Source organism: Sciurus carolinensis, chromosome 16, assembly GCF_902686445.1.
Source record: "Sciurus carolinensis chromosome 16, mSciCar1.2, whole genome shotgun sequence".
NCBI classification, from domain to species: domain Eukaryota; kingdom Metazoa; phylum Chordata; class Mammalia; order Rodentia; family Sciuridae; genus Sciurus; species Sciurus carolinensis.
The window spans coordinates 41759119-41783156 of record NC_062228.1 but is presented as its reverse complement, the minus strand read 5'-3'; the positions used below and the strand labels follow the sequence as shown (position 1 = coordinate 41783156).

Sequence of the window (24038 nt, the reverse complement as noted above, 5' to 3'; positions counted from 1 at the left end):
CAAAGTCGTAAGATATTTTCAAGACAATGGGGAGATGCAGGTCGGGTCCAAAGGCTGTTCATCTCCCTCTCTTTCAATCTAGCACTGGGGTTAGACACTACAATCTGTCACAGACCAGGGCCTGGCTGTCTCAGGGCCCCATTAGGACTCAGCTCCCACCTGGGATGTCCCATCCTCACCACACACAATATCACACTTGGCTCCTATGACAAGTGCCATCTCCCCTCACCTCCCTGTGTCCTTTCTAAGACTAACAGACAATAAGAAAATTCAAATGACAGGGGTAGAGAACGGGGAGGCTTAAGGCAAGAAAAATACACAGCCCTGTTGAGTTTCCGGAGGTTCTTGCCATACTCAAAATTCCTAGTCCTCCCAACGGCTTCTCTCCCCAAGGCCTGAATGGCATCACCAATTTTTACTTTAAGAAGAAGAAGAAAAAAAAAAAAGATCCAATTAATCTTGTAAACACCTCCTGGGACACAGGGCAGGGCCAACGATTCCTCCCATTTCCTTATTTATTTGATTTAAATTTTGGTCTTTTTGAAGAAATTGACTTCAGGGCACAAGCAAGGACTTGGGAATTGGGCCAAAATACACGCACCTCCAGTGGCGACAGCCGGACGCACGGACGGCTCCAAGGACACGCTTGGTTGCAGCTGCTCCAAGGCCTGGACACTGGCCACAATCACCCAGAGGACCCTCTGGCTGTGGGGAGCCACCCCAGCATCCTGTTCCCGACAGCTTGGGTGCACCCACGTGGTCAGTGGGCCCCAGGCCCAGGAAAGTTCTCTGTCCGTCTTTCTCCTCCTTGCACGGGCAGGAGCGAACAATGACGTCCCTCCCGGCTGAGGGCTCCAGGAGAAGCTGCTCTTCGGGAGAGAGGCTGCTATGGCAACTTGAGGAGAATGGAGCCAGGCACTGCCGTCACCTTGAATCCGGCACCGTGCCTTCTGCCGCGGCAGCCTAGGGGACCCGGCGCCCAGCTCTCCCCCTCCCTCACTGGAGCCGGGCACCGGCAGCTGACCCCCAGCTTCCCACCTCAGCCTCCTGGCCTTGGAAACTCATCTGCTCCTCGCTGAACAGAGCACACAGCCCAGTCCCCCGAGAGTACCACCTCCATCTGTTTTGTCAGACTAGTTCTTCCATGTGTGCGGCTCCGGCTTACTTCTGAGATGGGGCTCTTCTTGATTTCAGCTCATTAAAATCCTGCAGCTAATTAAAACCGCTCTAACGGCGGCGGCGGCAGCAGCAAACTCTGGGACGAGTCCCTCCAGTTTTTATGCGTAGGCATAAAGTTGCAATGCTCTGCGAGGATGACGGATGGCTGCAAGCGCTAGGGTTCCGAGGCGGGGCTGCAGACTCAGAATTGCTCCTGCCCCGCCACCCGCTGGGTCTGGGGAACGCTGGCCTGGGTCCTGAAATCCTCAGGGCCCAGCCACGCACATCTGGGCCTGTCTAGTTGCACCCCGGTCCTGGGGGGCAGTAATTCACCTGCCATCCACTCCTCTACCACAACACAGGATCCCCTTCAATTCCCTTATGCTTTCTATGGGGCAGAACAAGGGCATACTGGGGTATAAACCAGGCTGAAATACCCCCAAAGCCTTGCTCTGGTACCCCTCCAATCCCTGCCGCCAAGGAACACTGCAACCCAGCCTCCCACTATCCCATACACAAATAAGAGCTGCTTGAAGGTTAAGGGTGATGCACAGCTGCAGTGAGAGAGAGGGTTCTGAGGGCCTGACCAAAGAGCCACAGGATACAAGCCATCAACTGCTGCTAGAGGGAGAACCACACCATGGATACCATCTCTGCCCAGGACTACATGCTCAGGCATTTTAAGCCAATGGGACACAGGAGGGGATGGTAATTGTGCAGGAAGAGAAACTGAGCTCCTCTTCACCCCTGCCCTAGCAGCCTGGATGCCCAATCAGCACCCCAAGTCCCCTAAGCCTGGGAGCCTTGGCACTGACCCTTCTCCCACAGGTGCTCATCACCAGGTTCAGACTCAGAGCTGTGGGAGCTGCTTCTGAGCCTTTCCTCATCTTTGTATTCCCAGCACTTAGCACAGAGCCTGGCACAAGGAAAGTGATCAATAACCTCTGCCGCATGTGGAATGAGCTCAAGTTAATAGATGGAAGTGTTGGGGGCCATCAGGAGAGAGGCACTCCATGAACTTGGAATTTTAAAAAGGTCATTTATGTTTCAGGGAACTGTGTGTTTGTTTTGATCAGGTTTGGGATGGAATCAGATCCAAAGAGTAGTCCAACCCCATGACAGGAAAAGAGGTAGGAAGTAAGCTCCATCCCACCCCATTTCTGGGTTCCTCAGGAACCCGATGGAGCCTGACAGTTCAAAAATACTCAAGGCACATTCTCCACCCAAACCCTGCTTTTGAACTCTCTTGTTGGGAATGAGAGATTGCTGATCAAGGGGCTTGAAGACTAATGTATGTTCAAAAGGCAAATCTCTCTATATATGTGTGCATATTAACGTGCAATATATGCACAAACATATACACAAGTCATTTGGATGCCAGAAAACTGACCATCTCCAAACCTTTCCAATACCAGGTGATGACAGGAAACCTCCAAAGAAAATTAGTTCCCCTGGGTTGTCCAAAAGTCAGTGAAAGCAATATATGCTAAACATGAGTGGCCCTGGAAGACATACTAATTGAGACAACCCAGTTGCAAGAAGACAATACTATATGATTCCATTTATATGAGGTGCTGAGAGTTGTCAGATTCATAGAGACAGCAAGTAGAATAGAGGGAGCCAGGAGGAGAGACAGGGAATTAGTATTTAATGGGTACAGAGTTTCAGTTTGGGAATATGAAAAGTTTTGGAGATGAAGAAAGGTGAGGATATACTAAATGCTACTAGACTGGACACTTATAAATGGTTAAAATTGGTAAATTTTAAATATTTTGTAGAAAGATAAATGAACAACTTGAACTAAGCAGTGGGTATCATGGGATAGGCACCAGGCTCAGAGTAGGGAGCCCTGGTTCTGGGCCTGGCTTCCCCTCCAACTAGCTGCATGACCCTCATGACTTGATTCTCCTTATCTTGGGCTCAGTCCTCCTCCAAAATATCTACCGCAGAGGAGCTTCCAACTGCCTTAAATCTCTGCTGTGAGACAAATGTCTTAGGAAACAGAAAGGCACCTTCAGGCAGAGCGTGGTCCTGTGGTGAGTGTCCCTCACCCACACCTGTCACCTGTTTCTCACCATGGATCTGGGCCACTGCCAGGCCACGGGCCTCAGGAAGACCACAGGCCTCAGGAAGACCACCAGGGGGCATATCCCAGAGTTCTACACCCTAAGAGGTGCTGTTCCAGAGACAGCAGGTTCCCTATGGACCAGACAAGCCTGCCAAGCTGTCCTCCTTCATGACAGCTCTGTCCTTGTTTGAGGGATCAAATGCTCTGCTGCAGGTGCCTAACTGGAATTGTATTTCTGGGGGTCTTTCTGATCTGCAAGGCCTCTACCTGAGGCTATCCTGGTTAAGGTGAATCCCACCTGTGGCTACTCCCAACCTAGGGGACCATACCTCTGTGTATGAACTTTTACCCTGAGCCTGCTGGAACAGTGACTTATAAAATGACAGAAATCATTTTGAGGCAGAAATCTACACAGGGCTAATGATAGGGATCCTACTGTATCTACAGTCACCCTTTTCATTTAAAAATCTTTAATTTTTAAAGAACTTAAAAGGGCAACCTAAGGATCCATGTGGTGATGGAAATGTCCTCTATCTTGACTGAATCAGTGTCAACATCCTGGTTGTGATATTGCACCAACGTTTTGCACAACATCACAATAAGGGGAAACAGTATAAAGACTTCACCCGGTTTCTCTGCACTCTTTCTTACAACTGTACAAGAATACATAATTATCTCAAAATAAGAAGTTTTAAAGAACCAAAAACTTAAAAATAAAAATCACTGGCCTTTCAGCTCATGCATAATGGAAGCAGATTCTAATGTTGTACATGTAAATAATAGATAACCATTTTCATGGATCAGTGCCATCCCCTATTGTATAAGAAACATTTTAAAGTTAAGGGACTATGCCTTTAATAAGAAAATTTGATGTGTTAGCAACTACCGGTTGATCTTTGTGCATTTTTCAATTGCAAATTGCACTTTAAAAATGCAAACAATTATTAATATTGATTTGGACTAAAACAATATTGAAATTCAATATATTTCCAGCTCTTTTATGAATTACCCTGTGGATACGTGGTGATTATGATAGAAGAGTATTTGCATGCTCAATTTCTTTTCAGTGAGGATCCTTGAAGAGGGCTGACGTGATCCATGGATAATGAACTTCACAGGGACAAGACTGGCTCCAGAGTCCTCGGCCAGGCTCTCTGATTTAGACACAGTACAGACTTCTGCCACTTTCCTTGCTGGGCTTTTCTCAAACCAATCTTACAGAACACAAGTTCTAAACACCTGCTCAAGGCCTAGAATAGGATTTCAGTTTTTAGAGGCAGGCTAGGGAAAGGAACAGATATTTATCATGCTTTGTTAATATTTCAGGATACACTGGATACTACCAAAACATCCCATTAAGCTTTCACACAATAACTTCTTGAAGTGAAAATCATTATCCTTATTTATCACAGGTTTGGTTCTCTGTAAGGAGATGCTGAGATGGAGTTTGGGGGTGCAAGATGTTTATTAAGAATCAACACCTATGAAGGGAAAAGAAGAGAAAGACAAAGTAGATGGGAGAAGCTCTGGAGTGGGGAGAGCCTTCAGAGTATCCTGTAGCAGGTAGAAATGGTTATATCTTTACATCTCCAGAATCTTCCACAGCCGGACGTGGGTTGACCAGGGCAAGGTATGACCTCAGATGAAGCAGCCTGCCGAAGCTGAGGCAGATCCTGAAGTAGCCACTGACCACATGTCCTGTGGGTGGTCAGCAAGTTTTCCCTGGAAGGGAATCCAGGCAGCATGTCTCTGTTTCACAGCTGACAAAATTAAGACCCAAGGAGACTAAACCTGCCAAGGTTACACAGTAAATAAGAGCCATCCCTGATCTGTCTGACTCAAATCCTGTCTCTCTCCATTCCAGCCACTGCTTTTCCCAAACAAAAGCTTAGATAAGACGGTCCTGACCTTCAGTTACTGAGACATGAAGGTTTGGAAGTCTCTAGAGGAATATGCAGAAAGTAAGCAAATACACTCACCTCAACAACCCTGCCAAGACAAATGTATACGTGCTCTCTGTGCACATGCATTCATGTGCACACACACTTGCTTCTTGACAATTATCTCAGGAAGGCGGGGACAAGGATTATTTGGGTTAAGAGCTCCCCTGACAGTACAGCCTGGAGACCATCTCCCCCAGTAGAGCCTTCGGATCTTGCCAAGAGCAGCCAAGGATGCTTGATGCTGCACGGCCGGCCTCCTTTTCCTTTTAGAAAGCACTGAGCTATTCACATTTTCCAGCTGCTCTGACATCCACAGCCTCAGCAGGGAAAATTATAGGGAAGAAAAAAATTGCATATTTACTTCTCAAAATTGAAAGTTGGGGTATAATACAGCTAGAAAGGAGTACATAGTAAACCCGAAGTGCCCTGGCCCCTGGCAGGGTGCAGCTGCCTCCAAGCTGCCAACAGTAATCCAGAGACTCCAGAGGAGGAGAAAATGACAAGGAGGTTTGGCTTCTCTCCAGGGAATCCCTTTCCCTGTGGTTTCCAAGAGGACTTGCCTTTGTGTGTCCAGTTCCAACTGTGCCTGGCACAGAGCAGGTGCTTGGGCAATGTGTAATGAGCAGAGAGACGTAGAGAAGGGTGAAGGTGAAGAGCAGTTCCTATACCCGGGTGTGTTCCATGTGCCTGTACCCATGCATGATCATCCCCTTTGCAAGCCGTCTAGCCTTTCTAAGCTGGCTCCAGTAATGACCGATACATTCTCGACCTTCAACCACTCCAAGAATGATTTTTTGCTCGAGCTCATCTCTGAACAGGCTGTTATCTTCCAATCTGAAGGACTCAAGGACTAAGAAGATGGCAGAACAATCAAGCCTCTTGGTCCTCTCCTGGTTGCTCTGAGGCCAACAGGAGGGAGTCAGGCTTCAGGGACCTGGAAATTCTAATGCATGGGTAGGCATAAGAAAGAAATTTGCCTCTTCCGTGAGACTTCGCCCCTCCATCGTCTTCCAGTGATATCTTCTCTTCCAAATCCCCTTTACCCCAACTGATCCGTTGGTGCCCCCTTATTTCTCTATGGGATGTTGAAAAGACAGAAATTTGGGCCTTCCTTAACCTCCTCCCTCTTCCGCTCCATCCAGCCACAGATTCAGCCTTCTGAGCTCCTTCTGTCTCTCCCAACCCTTGGTGCTACACAGATTCAGCACCTACGGTCTGGACAGCTCCCTGACTTTGTATAGATCCTGCAGTACATTCGCGGTCAGTCCAGTTAAACCAACTGAGGGCCCCACTTGTCCTGTGTCCCGAGTTCTTCAAACATCCCTGTGTGACCCACAAACAACCTGAGGATCGAGTCTCTGCTAACCTCTCACCCCTGGTCTCATCTCTCACTATTCCCTAGTAGTCCTCAGCCCACCTGCCATGGATCCCTGAGCCGTGGGCTTTCCTCCAACACGGGTAATGGTTAGAGGATAGTGTAGAGAAGACAGCCCCAGGCTCCAAGTGTCTGATACTCAGCATTACATTTTCTCACTGGGGACTTTGGGCATAATCTTGTCACATCTCTGAGCTTCAGTTTTCCTGACCAGTAAGTAGCTCCTTTGTGGCCTGACACCATGGGGCTATTTGTGAAGACCCCTGCTGTCATGGGTGGCTGTCCTGGAGTAGAGGGAAGAGGCTCAGGGCAGGCAGATGTGCTGCTGTGACCCAGAGCTCTCTCTGCAGAGGGCCCACTCCTCCACAGCTTCTTCTTTACAAATGGTTTTGCTGACTTTACTTATCCTGAACAACATGCAAGGGGTCTAGCTTCTCTCTCCCTGAGTCTGTAACTTCTTTTCTACTGTATTGAGTGCTGGATGTGTTTACCACTCAGCCTTAAGGACACAGGAAGAAAAGGGGTAAACTTTTAAGATCCTGGGTGTGGTACACCATGGTATCTGTGTGCCAGGCCAGGGGGGTGGGTCAAGGACGAAGGAAGCCCTCAGCTGACTGAAAGAATTTTAAAATAGAACAGCATCCACACAGGCCCCAAGCTTGTGCCCTTATACCACCCTGTCATCTATCACGTATGGGGCTGCTTGAACCCTGACTTCTTAAAAGGTTGCCAAAAAGAGGAAGGCAGACAGGTAGAAACATGCATTTTTATGAAGAGAACCAAAGCGGTCAATTGCTGGTCTTTAGTGAGCACCTGTCTGAAGAAGCCAATTTCCTGTAATAACCATATGACCCTTTTATAATGACAATTATTTTTAAAATAACACATCCAATAACCATCTGCAGCAGATCCAGAACTTCAGATCTGCTAATTTGGAAACCTGGATTTCTAACTGAAAGTTTCTGATTTTTAAATTGGCAAGTAATGCACATGTTAAAAACCTATTCAAGGGGCTGTGGGTATAGCTCAGTGGTACAGCACATGCCTAGCATGCACAATTTCAAGCAGAAAGAAGGAAGAGAGGGATGGAGGAAGGGAGAGACAGAGGAAGGAAGGCTAACCTACCTGAGTCAATCAAAATTTGTGTCCAAGCTGGCTCTGACTAGGGTCCCCCCAATGCCACTCTTGCTAAGAAAAATGTAGCCTGGATTGTGAAATGGCATGCAACCCCTGGGTCTGAAACTGATTCAAAGTCTCTTGTGCAAAGTTAGCTGAGCAGAGGCAAAGCTAACTTTGCCTCCCTGACCTGTGAGCTGCTGGTGTGAAGAGAAGCTGCAGTGACCTTGCTGGTCAGCAGCTGGCTCCGACGGCGCTGTGACCCAATGGCACTGGTACAGAAACATGGGCTTCAGCACAGGGCATCTGCCTCTGCATGGAGGACAGTCACTGTGGTGGAACCAGGGGAGTGTGGCACAGGATATAGGGCATGTCCCAGTCCACCTCTGCCTCCTTCTCCCCACCTGAGTCACCTGAGTCACACACACACACATACACACACTTGCACTTGTTATGGGTTGAATTACATCCATCCCTCCCATGCACAAAATTCTTATGTTGAAATCCTAACCCCAGCACCTCAGAATCTCACCTTCCTTGTAAATAAGGTCATTGCAGAATATTAGTTAAGATGAGGTCATACTGGAGTACAGTGAGTCCCTAATCCTAAAGGACTGGTATTCTTATAGAAGGGGAACTCTGAACACAGATACATACACATGCATGGGTAAGAGAACCCTTTATGTCCCCCCATGGCTCTGTGCTGCATATCTGTGTGTAGGGCTGAGCGTGTGCTGAACAGACACATGGACACATAGTTTCAGAACCTCCCATTCCTGTCTGTGGCCATCGGCTAGGAGCAATCCATTGGTGGCCAGGCCCTACCCTGCTCACAGCCACCAGGAGAATAGCCTGCAACTGCCCTCACTGCATCTCACGGTGCTGCCTTCCATTCCGGTGGCTGCTTGAGGTCAGACTCCTTCCTGGCAGAGGACAGTGAGGCCCTGTTCTTCACCCAGCCTGAAGGGAGGGTGGTGGGAGGGTGGCCTGGGTTGGGAGGACTCGAGAGTGGCAGCTCAGCAGGGCCATCTGCCATCTGTGCCTCCACTCCACTCTCCACTCAGTCCCCTCTCTGCCTCAGGGTGCATCACTCTGGCGACCCCTGGGAATTGGAAGCTAATTTTCCACGATCATTAGTGATGGAAAGACCTCAGGTTCTGCCTTTAATTAAAGTCAAATGCGGGGCCGAGGAGAAGCGCTGCATGCAGACATCCTCGTCTCACTTGTAAAAGCCATATGCAAATAATTAAGCAAGGCATGGAAGCCATAATTAAAAATTTCACAAACCCCCTCATTAGCTGAACAGTCTGCACAGAGAAGCAGGACCAAGTTCCTCCCCCATGCCGATGGCAGCTCCTGCAGATGGTTAATTGGGGCTGGGGGGAGCGGTAGGCCACACCTAGGTGACAGTGCACCTGGCAACGGGCTGGCAGGGCTCCTGGTCTCCTAGGCCAGCAGCAATGACTGCCACCTCCATCTAGGAAGCCTCTTAGCCAGAGACAGGGCTCCCAGGGCAAAATGGGTGAATCCATCCCTTCATCCCAAGGCAAGGAGCCACCATAATACAGGACCCTGGTCTCAAATTTTCAGCCCCTCTGGCCCCAGCCATGATTTATGCACAGTTGGGATGCAATAACAGAAGCGAGAAGGGTCTTGGCTGGTGCACACCTACAATCCCAGCAGCTCCAGAGGCTGAGACAGGAGATTCGAATGTTCAAAGCCAGCCTCAGTAACTTAGCAAGACCCTTTCTCAAAATAAAAAATAAAAAGGGCTGGGATGTGGCTCAGTGGTTAAGCACCCCTGGATTCAATTCCTGGTATTCCCCCCCCCAAAAAAAAACAATTGAGACCCCCTCCAGCTGAAATCCCTGCAGTATGCCTAGGAGGGAGGCAGGCTCAGCAGATCCCTTCTCTCTGCTGGCAACTTTGTGTCCTGAGAGCTTTCAACCCCTTCCACAAGAGCAGCTATCCCTAGGCCTCATGGTCACTGTGTACACCTCAAGACAAAGACCCTGGGCAGGACACACCCATACACCCAAAAGCACTCTCAGCCCCAGCTTTAATCAGCACTCCAGAACTGGGGGAGGGTGGGGTGGGAGGGAAACACGTTGGACCTTCCGGTTCCACACTTTCTCTGGTCCCCTCTCACCACCCTACCAAGGGTCACTGGCTGGTGCCCTCAGCCCCCACAGGCATGTGGTTCACCTCCTGCCAGAAATCCATCCTGCCAGGCAAGTCACCGCAGTCATAATCTCCTCTTGCTCATTGACATTTCCAAATGAATATTCACTCCCCCTACCCCATTGTGGCACTTGTTTTTCATCCGGTCTGATCGATGGCACTTCTCAAAAGGAATCAGGACCAGAGGCATTGATCGACATCTGGGAAGCTGCCTGGCATGTACGAGGACCAGATGTGTCCTCCCAGGCATGAGACTCAGATATTGGTCAATTCACCTCAACCACCGACAGCCCTGCCCTGGGCGGGGCCAGAGCGTCCACGCAGCCAAGACTCCTCCTCCTCCAGCGTTATATATGTGAACTGGAAGTGATTCCAGACAAGTCCACAAAGGGGATCTTATAAGGAGTCAGATCCTCTTGCAGGGAATCTCAGCGCTGAGTATGTGCCTCTAGACCCAGAGACTCCTCCGAGTGACATCTTCATCCAGGTCCTTGAATTTGCCCCCTTGAACTTGCCTCACCCTTCCCAGTGGCTCAGAAAACATTGTTTCTCTTTCTCTCTCTTCTCTGTCACACAGAGGACGCAGGACCCTCTGCCAGACACCACCCTAAGCATCCTGCTCTTAGAAGCTGGTGGAGTCTCTATTCTGGCCGAGTTTCTCGCCCTCCCCAGCTCGCACACAACAGTGAGCACAGGGCTCCCTTCCTTTCTTTTGCCATCTGCTTACAGAAGCCAAGTTGCCCTTCTGGTCAGAGTCCCTGCCCCAACCCTCCCTTCCTATCCCTCTGCATCTTCCTTGCTTCCGAAGCATCTGCCGAAGAACCTGCCATTCTAACCACCAACACCAAGTATGGGTTGAGCACACCTAGGTTCAAAATCTCAAATCTAAAATGCTTCGAACCCCAAAGCTTCTTATCTGCTGACATGATGCCACTAGCAGAAAATTCCACACCGTGAAATTTTGCTTCACACACAAAACTAATCAAACTGTTGTATAAAAATAATTTCAGCCTATGGGTGGAAAGTGTATATGAAACATAAATGAATTTTGTGCTTACACTTGGGTCTCATCCCCAAGATATCTCATTATATAAATGCAAATATTCCAAAATCTGAAAATTTTAGAAATCCCAAACACTTCTGGTCTCAAGCATTTTACATAAGGGATTCCTATGCTGTAGTTCGCAGTAACAAAGCAAAACATTCAGGTGAGGAAGTGGATTATCCCACTTGTACGAATCATACATAAAATTTACTTTCTGTCCCAATTTGATTTTTTGTGTGTGTGGTGCTGGAGGTTGAACCAAAAGGCCTCGCACGTGGTAGGAAAGCACTCTACCACTGAGCTAATGCCCTATCTCTGCCTCCATTTGATTTTTAAAAATTCATTATGGAAAATTTCAGATATACAAAATATGCATACACACACACACACACACACACACACACACACACGTACCAGGGCATTCAGCACCCAGCTTAAAAAATAAAACAATTACCAATATGCGGAGTCCCCTAGAAGCCCTCCTATTGCTTCCCTCTTTCTCACCTCCAGAGGTAGCCCATCCATGTAACAAATATTTAATGAACATCTTCTACCTGCCTGGCACTATTATAAACTAGGATCCATCAGTGAAAGATCCTGCCCTCATAGAACTGCATTCCAATCAGGAGAGAACAGACTAGACACTGAGGCTAGAGGCAGGGTCTCAGGACCTAAATATGTGTGAGTCCTCATTGAGAAGGTGCCATTTGAACCATGCGGATACAAAAGGAATAGCCTGTGCAATGGCCCTGGGCTGGAGGCCTTTCTAATACATAGTGTGTCTGGAGAGAAGTGAACATAAAGGAGAGTCAAAGACGACGTGATCTGAGTAGAGGGGCTAGTCCCATGGGCCACTTCAAGGACTCTGGCTTTGTGTCTGAGTGATGCAGGAGCAGAGGAAGGACATGATCTAAGTTGGATTTTGGCAGGATCCCCCTGGCCATGCAGGTTGGAGAGACCCCAACTATGACATGAAAAGCTGCACCTGCCATTCTTATGTGAGAACTGGTACTTTCAGAGGAGGACTTTATTTTGATGTTGGAAAGCATGTGTTGTTTACTTTGATGCTGCGATATCAGTGTGTCTCTTGGGTCTACTTGCTGGCCAGGAGTTTTTTTGGAATGGATATTCTGGGTTCTGTAAAAACTGTAAGTCACTCTTATCATCACACCTGGCCTCCTGGCTTATTTTTCCCAGTCAGAAGCTTAGGAACCCTAGCTGCCCAGACTATGTGTGCACAATGGAACCACAGGACATACGGTGATGACCAGAGGTGGAACTGGGGCTTGGAGCTGCCGGGTCACCTGGATCCAAACTCTGGCCCTACCACTTAGCAGCTGTGTTAACTGATCCTGAGCAAGTTACTTAACCTCTCTGTGCCTCAGTTTTCTCATCAGCAAAATGTGGATGACATCGGTTTCCAGCTGTGTTGCGAGACTGCTGTAAGGACTACTGGACGGTACAGTCATGCCCCGGAGCAGTGCCTGGCTCCTAGAGCGTGCTTGATCAGGTGGGTGATTGATTATGCTGAGGAAGAACAGAGATCCTCTGAGTGCTTCTCTCTCAGGCAACTCCATCATCCTAGAGTTGGCAAGGTCTGAATGCCTGCAAGAAACAGGAGCTGTGGAAGCTTCCAAGGAGGTCTCCAGGAAATGTCCCATGAGCACAGAAAAATGTGACATTCCTGGAAAGGGCTTCCAGAAAACTGGCCCAGGAGCACTTCATCAAGAGAGGAGGGTGAGCTGCCCATTCTTGGCACCATGTTCTGCAGCCAGCGCTGGCCTCGGGCTACCTCTACTGGCGTGTGTCCTGACGAGCAATGGGGTTGGTATTTATTTGTAAGCTCTGTGTTCGCAAAGCTATTTCAATTCCATCTGCTGAGTGTGCCAAGTGCCATCCAGAATGATCAATTTGGAAAGTCTGACGCAGCTGCTTTTTTCCCTGATGATTAAACTTATGGTAACCTTCAGCCCAAACACTCACCCCTCACCTTTGACAATTTAAGTTCAGATCAGAAGAACCCAGTGGTACAATTTGAACTCATTGGTATTCAACTTCACAGCCTCAGGAAGACAGCACAGTACCCAGCGCACTGGGGGTTTTTGTTTGGTTGGTTTTTCTGTTGTTTTGGACTTTTTTTTCCTTTTCTTTTTACATAATTAATTACTTTGTTCACAAGGTTGAAGTCTTCTAAAAGAAATTTGGCAAAATGCTAGGGCTGGCACTTGGCAGGGAATGAGAGTATATTTTGAAAATAGTTGTAAAGTTTTTTCCTGTAGTCACACACAGGGACACACACAACATCCTTGTCTTGAATTCAGCATTGCTGGAAAACACATGGAAGTCTAATATTATTTTCCAATTCAGCTCATTTACTTCGAAGAAATCTGACTCCAGTTCAGAGACATAATCAATTCTATTGGCTGTCTCCAAGGCTTAAGAAAACAAGATTTTTCTCCTTTTTAAAGTTATTTTCTAATTGACATATTGTAATTGTGCATGTTCATAGGGCACAGTGTGACATTTCAATACATATATACAATGTGTAATGATCAGACTTGGGTAATTGGCATATCCATTGACTCAGACATTTATCATTTCTTTGTGTTGGGATTCAAAAATCCTCTCTATTAGCTGTTTTGAAATATACAATTAATTGTTGTCATCCATTATTATCTTACTGTGCTACAGAACATTAGAAGTTATTCTTCCTACCCAGCTGCACCCCAGCATTTTCTTAATGATAACATTTTTTTTTTTTTTTGGTACCAGGATTGAACCCAGGGGTTTTTAACCACTGAGCCACATCCCCAACCCTTTATGTATTTTGTTTAGAGACAGAGTCTTGCTCAGTTGCTCAGGGCCTCACCAAGTTGCTGAGGCTGGATTTGAATTCGCCATCCTCCTGCCTCAGCCTCCCAAGTCGCTGGGATTGCAGGTGTGCGTCACCACTCCCAGCAATGTCAGTGCCTTTAACCACATACCCGGGCACCACATTCCCTCCCATCCAGTCATCACAGACAATAGACAATCATAGGTTTAACCTTTCGCAAAACTTAAAGTCCACACTAAGTCACATTTGTTGAGAAGTTTTACAAAGAAGTCCCCTGGGCTACCTTCTGAATTTCTTGGCTATGTCCAGTTGCCCTCAGTGCAGGTTTCATGGGAGTTTCCCCAAGAAGGTGAGGATTTATATATTTTAGGACTGTGAGGGTTTTGTACAGACGGGTGATGGGCTTTTGGGATCCCGGTGAGGTGACCCATTGCTAATTTCTCTCATGCAAAGCAGAGAAAGCAGCTTTGCAGAAAGAAATCAAAAAACACTCAGGTTTGGGAAACAATTTCACACGATCTCAGACCAACATTACTGAAGTCATGAGGGTGGTTCAGTGTCCAGAATTTGCCAATACCCCTAAAGGAGGTATGCTCCAGCTTTGTAAGAGACAGCCATCCATCCTTGACAGGAACTTCATGCATCATTGTCAGTTTCCTCAAAAGGGTCAAAGAAAGCAAAAGCAACAGTCCTGATGCTCATGCTTATTTTTGGATACCACTGGGACCTCTGTAGCCTGCAGCCAGAGGCAGGGGGTATGACAGGCCAGGTATCCATCCATACTGGCGCTATAAGGTGCAGGCAAGTGTTTGTGTGTCTGTGAGTTTGTCTGGCACACACAGTCAGGTGCCAGCACAACTTACAGGTGCCTATGGCTGATGGAAATGATCCTACCTTGGAGGCCTTTGGAACTTCCTGTTGTAGTGTCAGGACCGACTTCCACTCTTAAAAAGGGTAACACCGAAAATGTAACACAAACAAGTTTTCCAAATCCGTTTTGAGCCCCACTGTTGTGAATGTAAAAAAAAAAAAAAAAAAAATCAAACTTTTCCTCAGAGCATATAGTCATCTTCAAACAAAAAACACTTACATTTATGACACATAATGGGAACCACAGTACAAATGGCAACATAAACACACAATGACAGGCCAGAATGTACCTAACACAAGTGTTATAGAACAAAATCTCTTTTACTTGAAATTCTGTAGAGCCCTCCTTATCAGGAAAATGATGAAAAGCTTTACCTTCTATAGTTTGATTATAAAAACATAATTTTCCATTTTGAACTCTTCCAACAAAACCTCTCCAGTTATTAAATATTCTTTTTCAAACTTTCCAAATCCTCCTTTCCCTCCCCAGAGATTCTGACACGCCTGCCTGAAGTTCCCCTGATCTGTTTCTCCTCTCCTCCATCTCTTGGGGAAACCACTGCACTTCTCAACCACCTCTGGGGAGAGAATGTTAAGACAATTCCACTTGTTTTTCCAAAGACTAATTGCTCAAAGGCCACCGTTTTCTGCTCGCAAGCCACGGCCCCTCATCTCTATTCCATTTCAAACATTTGTGGACCAAATCCCAACATCCAAGATGGTGGAGGCTGTGGGTTCCCATGCCCAGTGATGAGGAAGGTCAGTGAAGGTTCCCAAAAGGAAAGCAGGATTTTAAGCAGCATGCATATAGCATGGAAAACCCAGGGTCCCTAAGTGATAAGCCTCTATCCCTTGGCAACAGTCACTCAGATGCAGTTTAGTTTAATTCCCTTCCACACCATCTCGGCATGCATGGCAGCCTTCCCGCATATAATACCAGAAGGGGCAGAGTCATGGGGATGAAGGGACCTCAGAATCATCTCTTCTCAAGCAGAGACGAGATCGAGAACCAAGTGTCAGTTCTGCTCTCTGACACGTGTGGTATTATGTCCACTCTTCCCTGCAGGTCTTGTTGTTTTAGGATGATATGAAGTGACTCTAAAAATGGCCAACATTTCTCCCCCGACACAAGAGCATAAATCACTACGTCTTCGGTGCTTTCTTTGTGGTATTGATTTTCCTGAGGATGAAGGCAGATGGTTCCGATATGGCATCATCTAATATTCCCCCAGCTTGATTTATAGATTTCTTTGTGCATTACCTGAACATAAATGAGTCTTGCATTATTTCTTGCACACTTGTCAAATTAAGGTAAGATATTCTCGTTGACCTTTAAACCTAAAAATAAATAAATAAATGTGTCGGAGACATTTTCCGGCAAGCCTTAAAACGAGCTGGGTCCTCGGATGCCAATTAAGAGGATGTAATTACGAAGGGGATTGTCGTCTGTGCTGCGGGTAATGATTTAATTTTAGTTTTAATGCGTTCGCTCAATGGAGGAAAAGAAAATAAGCTGGTTACGAATCATCTTGTGAAAGAGACGAGAACAACTTGGCACCATTTGTTCCCTAATTTACCAAAACGGGAAGGAGCTGGGGGTGCTTGGCACCCAGGCTTTCCAGAAGGAAAGAACGCTTCTCAGAAGGTGCAGAAAGAGGAGGCACTGGCAGGAACCAAAATAGAGACAAGGTGGCCGTTTGCTGTGATGTTACCAAACAGAGCCCGCGCCAGCCAGCGCCGGGCTGTGCGAGGGTGTGAATTGGATCTGACTCTGGGCAGGAAAGAATCGCGCTCAGGGGCTGCACCAGGCCTTTCTCCCACTGCCCTTCCCATTGCCAAGACCAGACCCAGGGAAAGGGTCCCCAAGTGACATCTACGTGGGGATGACCACTGTCTGCTGGGACACAAAGGGACACAACCTCCCAGTACCTCCAACTACAAACACTAAAGGTGAGACGATGCTGGCTGCACCCACCTGGGCTAGCACCCATGTGTCCAAACCTAGGTACACGTGCGCACGTGCACACCCATGCACACCCACACACGCCTGTGACCACGTAAGGTCTGGCCCGCCAGGCTGGCTTTGGCATCCCCAGGGTCCCTTTCAGAAAAATACCACTTAACAATCAACCTCTAATAAAGTCTGTCTTCAAACTGAAGATAGCAAAAGGGACTGCCCAGGTCAGGCCAGCTACCTGTACAGAGCCCCCTGTCTCCACCCTGTCCTGGTATCTCTCCCCCGACTCCAAACTCCACAGCCTCCCTCACAACCTCCAGTCCCTCCAGCCTCCTGCCCAGGCCCTGTCCCCTCTCACTTTCTGGGCCTTTCTTTCCGCTGCTGAAGTAACTCTGCTCTTCTCCCTGTCCCCTCTTCCTTCCTGGGTCACTTGGATTTGTCTTCTTCCTTCTCACCCTGTGGACTCAGGAGACACCATGCAGACAGAATTCTCCTCTGAGCCTGGGGGGAGACCCCAGAGTCCTCATCTCTTAGAGACCGTTCCCTACTGCACCCATTTGCAGGTCCACATACGCATCCTGGAGGGCTTCGGAGGGTGTAGAGGAAAAACACACTTTCCTTCTGGGTACCCCCTGACCTTCCCAGTCACACACGACATGAGATGTTCAATCTATCTACAGTCACGAGTGTGGCCAGGTGTGCTAATGGGCTCTTCCTGTCCTGCAGCCCAAGTTGCTTCAGCGTCGACCCCAGGCCACCTGCTCGAACATGATTCACAAGAAAGCTGGTGAGGCACAGCAGATCCCGCCACCCATCAGGAGGCCATAGGCCAGCCTTTCAGAACCCACTGTGGGGATGCCACAGGTCTCTCACCAAACCTGAGGATACCATTTGTCTGCTCCAGTCTGCCCACATCTGGGGCCTCTCTGGGGCTGGGCAGACCCCTCACGGGCCTGTTCACTTTCCCAAGCACTTACTGAGTACTCAGCATGTCAGGACCCCTTGAACTTGCACAGGATCTGGGAACCACTGGGGCACCCTAGAGGGCCTGCTCCCTGCAGTCACAGAGACGATTTTGGCACAGTCTTGCTCCTGGGCTCTGGCCACCCTACCCTCACCTTGGGCCAGCTGGAAGAGGCTGTAGGACAGTGCTCAAGAAAAGCAACCCCCGCCCCCAGTTTTGCAGGTTCCCTTTGAACATGACAGTTCTGATTAAATGCCCATCTGTGTCTTAAGATCAATTAAACCAGGGCTGAGCAAACTGCAGCTCCCCCAGGCCAAACCTGCCAACCACATGTTTCTGTAAATAAAGTTTATTGGAACACAGTCATGCCCATTCGTTTTCACAGAGTCTACGCTACAATGGCAGAGTTGAATGGTTTCAGCCAAGACATTTTGGCCTAAAGTCTAAAATATTTACCACCCAGCCCTTTAAGAAATCATTTGCTGACCTCTGACCTAAGCTACACATACCCATGATTTATTTATAAATCATCTGTCAAGTAACCTTTTGAGATATCTAATAAACTCTGGGTAAACCGTTCAACAAGGAAATAAAAATGAAAATTCCAGACGTTCAGAGCGAACAACATAGATTTCCAATTCTAAATCCATACCCATATACACAGAAATACACTCTCACAGGAAAAAACTTCAAACGATATAATTAAAGTGCAGATTCCTTTGAAAGTCACCCCAGCTGGATGCAGTGCACACCTGTAATCCCAACCTCTCGGGAATCTGAGGCAGGAGGATCCCAAGTTTAAGGCCAGCCTGGGTAACTTAGTGAGACCTAGTCTCAAAAAATAGAAAGGGCTAGGCATGTGGTAAAGAGTCCCCTGGGTTCAATCCCCATCACCTCCCCAAAGAAGAAAGTCAACCCCATTCAGTCCACTCTGCACTTGGGATCATCAGCGGAAGTCCTTCCAGACTTCCTTCTAGATATGTATTTACAAATATGTTAATAGAGGATATTGTGACTTTGTGTGTGTGAGAGTTTTAGTCATAAATGATAAAGATGCAATATTGTTCTACAGTTTGCTTTTTTGACTTAACAACACCTTTTGGACATCTTTCCCAGGTTTAAACAGACCTACCTCATGCTTTTAAACTGTCCAGAATATTCCAAGGTGTGGGTGTTGCAGAGACTAATCTCAGTGCTCACAAACGTCTGGATAGGACACTATGCTAACATAACCTTTACCTCATAAAGCTCTCCTTTTTCCCAGGAAAGGGGATCCACTGCCCACAGGTCCCTTTGGAAATGGCCTGGCAGGCCCCTTGTCTCATGTCCCGTGCATTTGGAGACACCCCCCGACCCCACTTCCTGCCCACACTGGGAGTCCCTGAATCTTCATCTACTGTATGAGCACCATCAAGGTGTCGCTGCATGACCCTCAGCCTCTGCTAGCACAGTCCCTAAGATCCACGACTCCAAATACCCCATTCAAAGAAGTTATTTGAAAGGAGAATCACTGTGAATATAAATGACTTTCTCAGAAGCTTGACTTTTAAAAAAGGAAGATGGATCTGGCCCTCGCAAATAAAAAACAGATTGAGAAGCTGAGCTTCGTGGAGTGACTTAAACAGGCATTCAGAGTTGGCACCCGCTGGGAACAGTGCGGCAGAAGCGGGTGATCAGAACAGGCCGAGCCTGGAGCCTGGCTCAGCAGCAGCCCTCCCTCCCCTGTTCATCTCCTCCTCCTCCTCCCCTCCTGCCTTCACCGTCTCCTCCCTCTCTCCCACCCCTGCACCTTCACCTCATCCCTTTGTTCCACAGACCCTCTCTGCACACCTACTATGTGGCAGTCTGTGTGCTGTGCAGCACCTGAAGCCCAGTCCGTCCCCTGCAGAGTTCCCAGTGATACAGTCAGTCCCTGAGCAAGGGACCACGGCTGCCGCCCTGGTCTGCATGAGAGAAGGCCTCGGTGCTAAGATGACATTCGTGGTGAGACCTGAAGGAGGGGTGGGGGTGGGGAGAGCATGCCAAGAAAGGTCTGGTGGGAAGGATGTGACCAGGAGAGTGAAGCATGTCATTTTCTTTTCAGAAAAGACCACTCTGGCTCCAGGGGGAAATGAGATTGGTGGGCAGCTACTCTGCCCATTCATTCGGCCCATGTAGGGGCAGCCAAAGAAGCGGGAGCCCCACACACAGCTTGGGTAGGGGCTGTGTGCGTTGCAGGGCAGACAGTGGCTGGGTAGTGGGCACCACCTTCCTCCTGATGGCCCAGCTATGGGATTCTCCCTTGGGGAAAGACAGCATGGGTCCAGGAGTTACAGAGCTTTGGAGGGGGCCAGGAACAGAGGACCTGGATAAAAATCCCACCAGGCTGCTGACCAGCTAGATGACCACACACATGGGGCTGAATTTCCCTCCCGGGAGTCTTCAGGGGTCTGTTGTGAGAACTTCATGAGATAACACAACAATGCACCCAGTTCCATTCTGGGCACAGTGAAGGTGCTCCACAGACACTATAGATGGCCACACCCTGGCATCCACTCAGCAGAAGAACAAGTTCCCGTGCTGCCTGGTGACAAGAGCGGAGTACAGTGGTCCCCCTCAACCATGGTTTCCATTTTCCCCGATGAACCATGGTCTGAATAAGCACAGTGTGTAGAGAGTTAGTACCATCCGTGGCTTCAGGTATCCCCAGGCCAACAGAAAACACGCAGGGTTGCTAGCACCACATGGCTCTGTGCCCCCACATAGAGGGTCAGAGGTGCTAGAAACAGTCCTTCCTGTCACAAACTGACGTATGAATGGACGGCATTCACCTAGAGAGAGTGGGGCACTGGGCTGAGGAAGGCACTGCAGCTGAGTCAGCAGGGAAGGAATTTTCATGTTTGCAGAAACAGCAGCAGAAGCAAAGGGGATCTGGGCTAAGGATGGCAGCAAGCACCACTGTTTTATTCCTTTCCCTTCCACGTTCCCACTGGAAGGACCAAAGAAATAGAAAAAGGGGAGTGAGGGGGTGGGCCTGCATCCACAGAGGAAAACTGGTATGTCAGCCAGCTTTCTGTCACTGTGACAAAATAACTGAGATAATCAACTCAAAAGGAAAAAGATTTAGTTTGACTCAGGTTTCAGAGGTTTGGGTCCATGATCACTTGGCCCCGCTGCCTTTAAGCCTGTGGCAGAGCAGTACATCATGGTGAGAGCAGGCAGAAGAGGAGGCACGTACACAACATGGCAGCCAGGAAGCAGAGAGTAATCAGAAAGGGACAAGGCCCCCATATCTCCTTCAAGGCCATGCCTGTAATGATCTTACTTCTTTCCACTAGGCCCCACCTCTTATGGGTTCCACCACCTCCCCATAGCACCCCAAACTGGAAGCCAATCCTTTAACTCATGGACCTTTGGGGAACATTCCATATTCAAACTCTAGTCGCCAGTTAGAGTGTGGCAATAAGTCAGATCCAGTGAGGGATCCCTGCAAGCAGTGCAGATGGCACCTGGAAAAGGCTGGGCAGCCTCTCAGAGGCTAGGAAGCCAGGCAGAGCCCAAGGAACCAACTCAGATTTATTAAGACATGGGGGATGTCAGGAATCAGCCCCGAGTGACCTGTCATGGACAGGCATGGATACATCTCCCAAAACAGCTTCAAAGTCTATAAAGGATTAGAGCCAAAGAAGGACTTGACAAATCCCCAGTCATCAAAGTTTTAACACATTTTAAATGAACAATTTATGCAATCAAAATTAAATGAAGAAAGTTAAGGATCTGACTAATAAAATCTGGTGTTCCCTCTCACACCTTTGTGTTCAGCAACCAGAATGTAGTTTTCTCAATCACTCACAGATTATGTAGAAAAGTGGGCTTATATTAAACTAGAGAAAAGAAATCTCAGTGGAAATCATTACCTAACCACAATGCAATAAAAGACAGAATCAAACAAAAATGACAGAGAGAAAAAAATGTTAGCTACAGCGTTGTTGTTAATGGAAGACACTAGGAAAGTATACATATCCATTAGTAGAAAAATGTTTAAATAAAATATTAAAATATTAAAATAAAATATTAAGTAAATGCTTCAGTGAATAAATCTAAACTCCAGAATCCTATACAATGGTTAAAAAGAATCATCTTGTTCACCTGATAGGGAGGCTCTAGAAAAAGAACAGGGTACTGGTTAAAAAAAAAAAATCTATAAATTGAGGGGATAATGGCTGAGAATGTTCCGGAGTTGAACAAACATAATTTCTTACACTGAAAATATATTCAAAGTACATGGTAAAAATCAATAAAGATACTTATCTTGGTAAAACTCCAGAATACCAAAAACTGAGAAAAAAATCTTAAAGTTTATCAGGCATAAAAGATACTATAGTCCCCCCTTATCAGCAGAGGATATGTTCCAGGGCCCCAAGTTTCAGTGATGCCTAAAACTGATAATACTGCACCCTATGCATGCTACTTTTTTCCCTAAACATGCATACCTACCACAAAACTTAATATATAAATTAGGTAGAGTAAGAGACTGGAAATAAAAACTAACAATAAAGTAGGACAACTGTAATGCCATTCTGTAATAAAACTGTCATCAACACACTTGTGCTTTAGGGCCATTATTAAATAAAATAAGGGTTAATTTGAACACAAGCACTGTGATACCATAATAGTCAATCCAATGATTACTAAATGATTAATAAAGGCAGGTAGCATATCCAGCTTGGATTCACCTCTCAGGTGGGACAAACAAAACTGTACGAGATGTTATGCTATTAAACCGTGGTGTGACTTAAAACTTATGAACTGTTTACTTCTGGAATGTTGCATTTAATATTTTCAAATTGTGCCTGACCACAGGTAACTGAAACAATGGAAAAGTTAACCAAGATAAGGGGGGACTACCATACCTACCAGCATGCAGATTAAGCATCAAGAGATGCTAAGAAGACAATGCAATAATGCAACTTTTTTCCTGGTACTGGGAATTGAACCCACGAGCACTCTACCACTGAGCTACACCCCCAGCCCTTTTTATTTTTTATTTTGAGACAGGGTCTCACTAAATTTCCCAGGTTGTCCTTGAACTTCTGGTCCTCCTGCCTCAGCCTCCCAAGTAGCTGGTACTACAGGAAATGTGCCACAATGACCAGCAATAAAATGATATTTTTAAAGTGCTATATTGAATCCTATTTAATTGTTCAAGAATCAGAGCAAAATAAAGACATTCTCAGACAACCAAAATTAAGAATGTTTGTCACCTAAATGGAAAGAATTACTAAAGGATACATTTCAGCACAAAGGAAAATGAACCCAGAAAGAGGAAGATTTGCAAAACAGAACATTATTACAATTTATTAATAAATTTAATTAACTACCAACTGTAAATATTAGTACTTTTTTATATTCTGATGGAAAAAAATTCTCAACTATCACGATAAGCCACAGGGAAGAACGCTCACTGAGTGTATAGTTGCGCTGTGTGAAGGGCCTTGATTGTTTTGGTGGATAACAGATAACTTTATACTTGCTAAAAAATGTATAGTTCAATCATAGGTTAACATTTTAAGGGCACTAAATCAAATGATGAAACAGATCTGTAGCTATCAAATCAACAGAGAAAAAGAAATGAAGAATATTGTATTAATTGAATGGAGCACAAGAAAGAAGTGTGATAAACAGAAACAACAAAGAAGGTAATAGAAATAAGCCCAGAATAAAGTCATGGCAATAATATTCAGGGATTAAACCCATCTAACATTAACTGATTGTTAAATGCCTAGCTGTGACCTAAGCATTTTACATATATTGGCTTATTTAATGCTCAAACTCATGAACTAGGAACTATTACCACATTTTACAGATGGGGTAACTGAGTCTTAGGGGTTAAGAATCTGCAAGTCCCCAGGCTGGTTTGGGTCAGAGCTAGGACTAGCCCTTGCCCTTCCTTATATTCTGTGCCACCTTTAGAAACAGGTTTCTGGATCGAGAATCAATAAATGGGATGGAATCAAACTAAAAAGATTCACCATGGGCCAGGGTTGTGGCTCAGTGCTGGAACGCTCGCCTAGCATGTGTGAGGCACTGGGTTTGATGCTTAGCACCACATAAAAATAAATAAATAAAATAAAGATATTGTGTCCATCTACAACTAAAAAAATTTTTTTTAAAAAAAGCTTCTTCACTGCAAAGGAAACAATCAAGAACATGAAGAAAGACCCATAGAACAGGAGAAAAAAACTTTGCCACCTGCACCTCAGATAAAGCATAAATCTCCAGGACATAAAAAGAACTCAAAAAAACATAACACCACCTTGCAAGCACAAGAACCCTGGGTTCAATCCCCAGCACCACAAAAAAAAAAAAAAAAAAAAAAAAAAAAAAAAAAAAAAAAAAGAAAGAAAGTAACACCAAGAAAAAAAAAAACCAAATAACCACATCAACAAATGGGTAAAGGAACTGAACAGACACTTCATGGAAGAAGAAATACGAATGGTCAACAAATATATGAAAAAAATGTTCAATATTTCTAGCAATTAAATTTGT

At 46.5% G+C, this 24038-nt stretch overlaps 1 protein-coding gene across 2 annotated transcripts in view; it reads right to left on the bottom strand.

Moving 5' to 3' along the window:
* Nucleotides 1-24038, bottom strand: part of Chst8 (carbohydrate sulfotransferase 8) — a 118787-nt gene that overhangs the window by 67976 nt on the left and 26773 nt on the right. Inside the window, exon 1 of one of the 2 annotated variants that reach the window (XM_047529308.1) lies at nt 14614-14707. The exons of the other annotated variant lie outside the window; for it this stretch is intronic. The gene's annotated coding sequence lies outside the window, so the exon portion shown is untranslated. Of the gene's footprint in view, nt 1-14613; nt 14708-24038 lie in introns of those variants that run through there. 2 annotated transcript variants of the gene reach the window in all.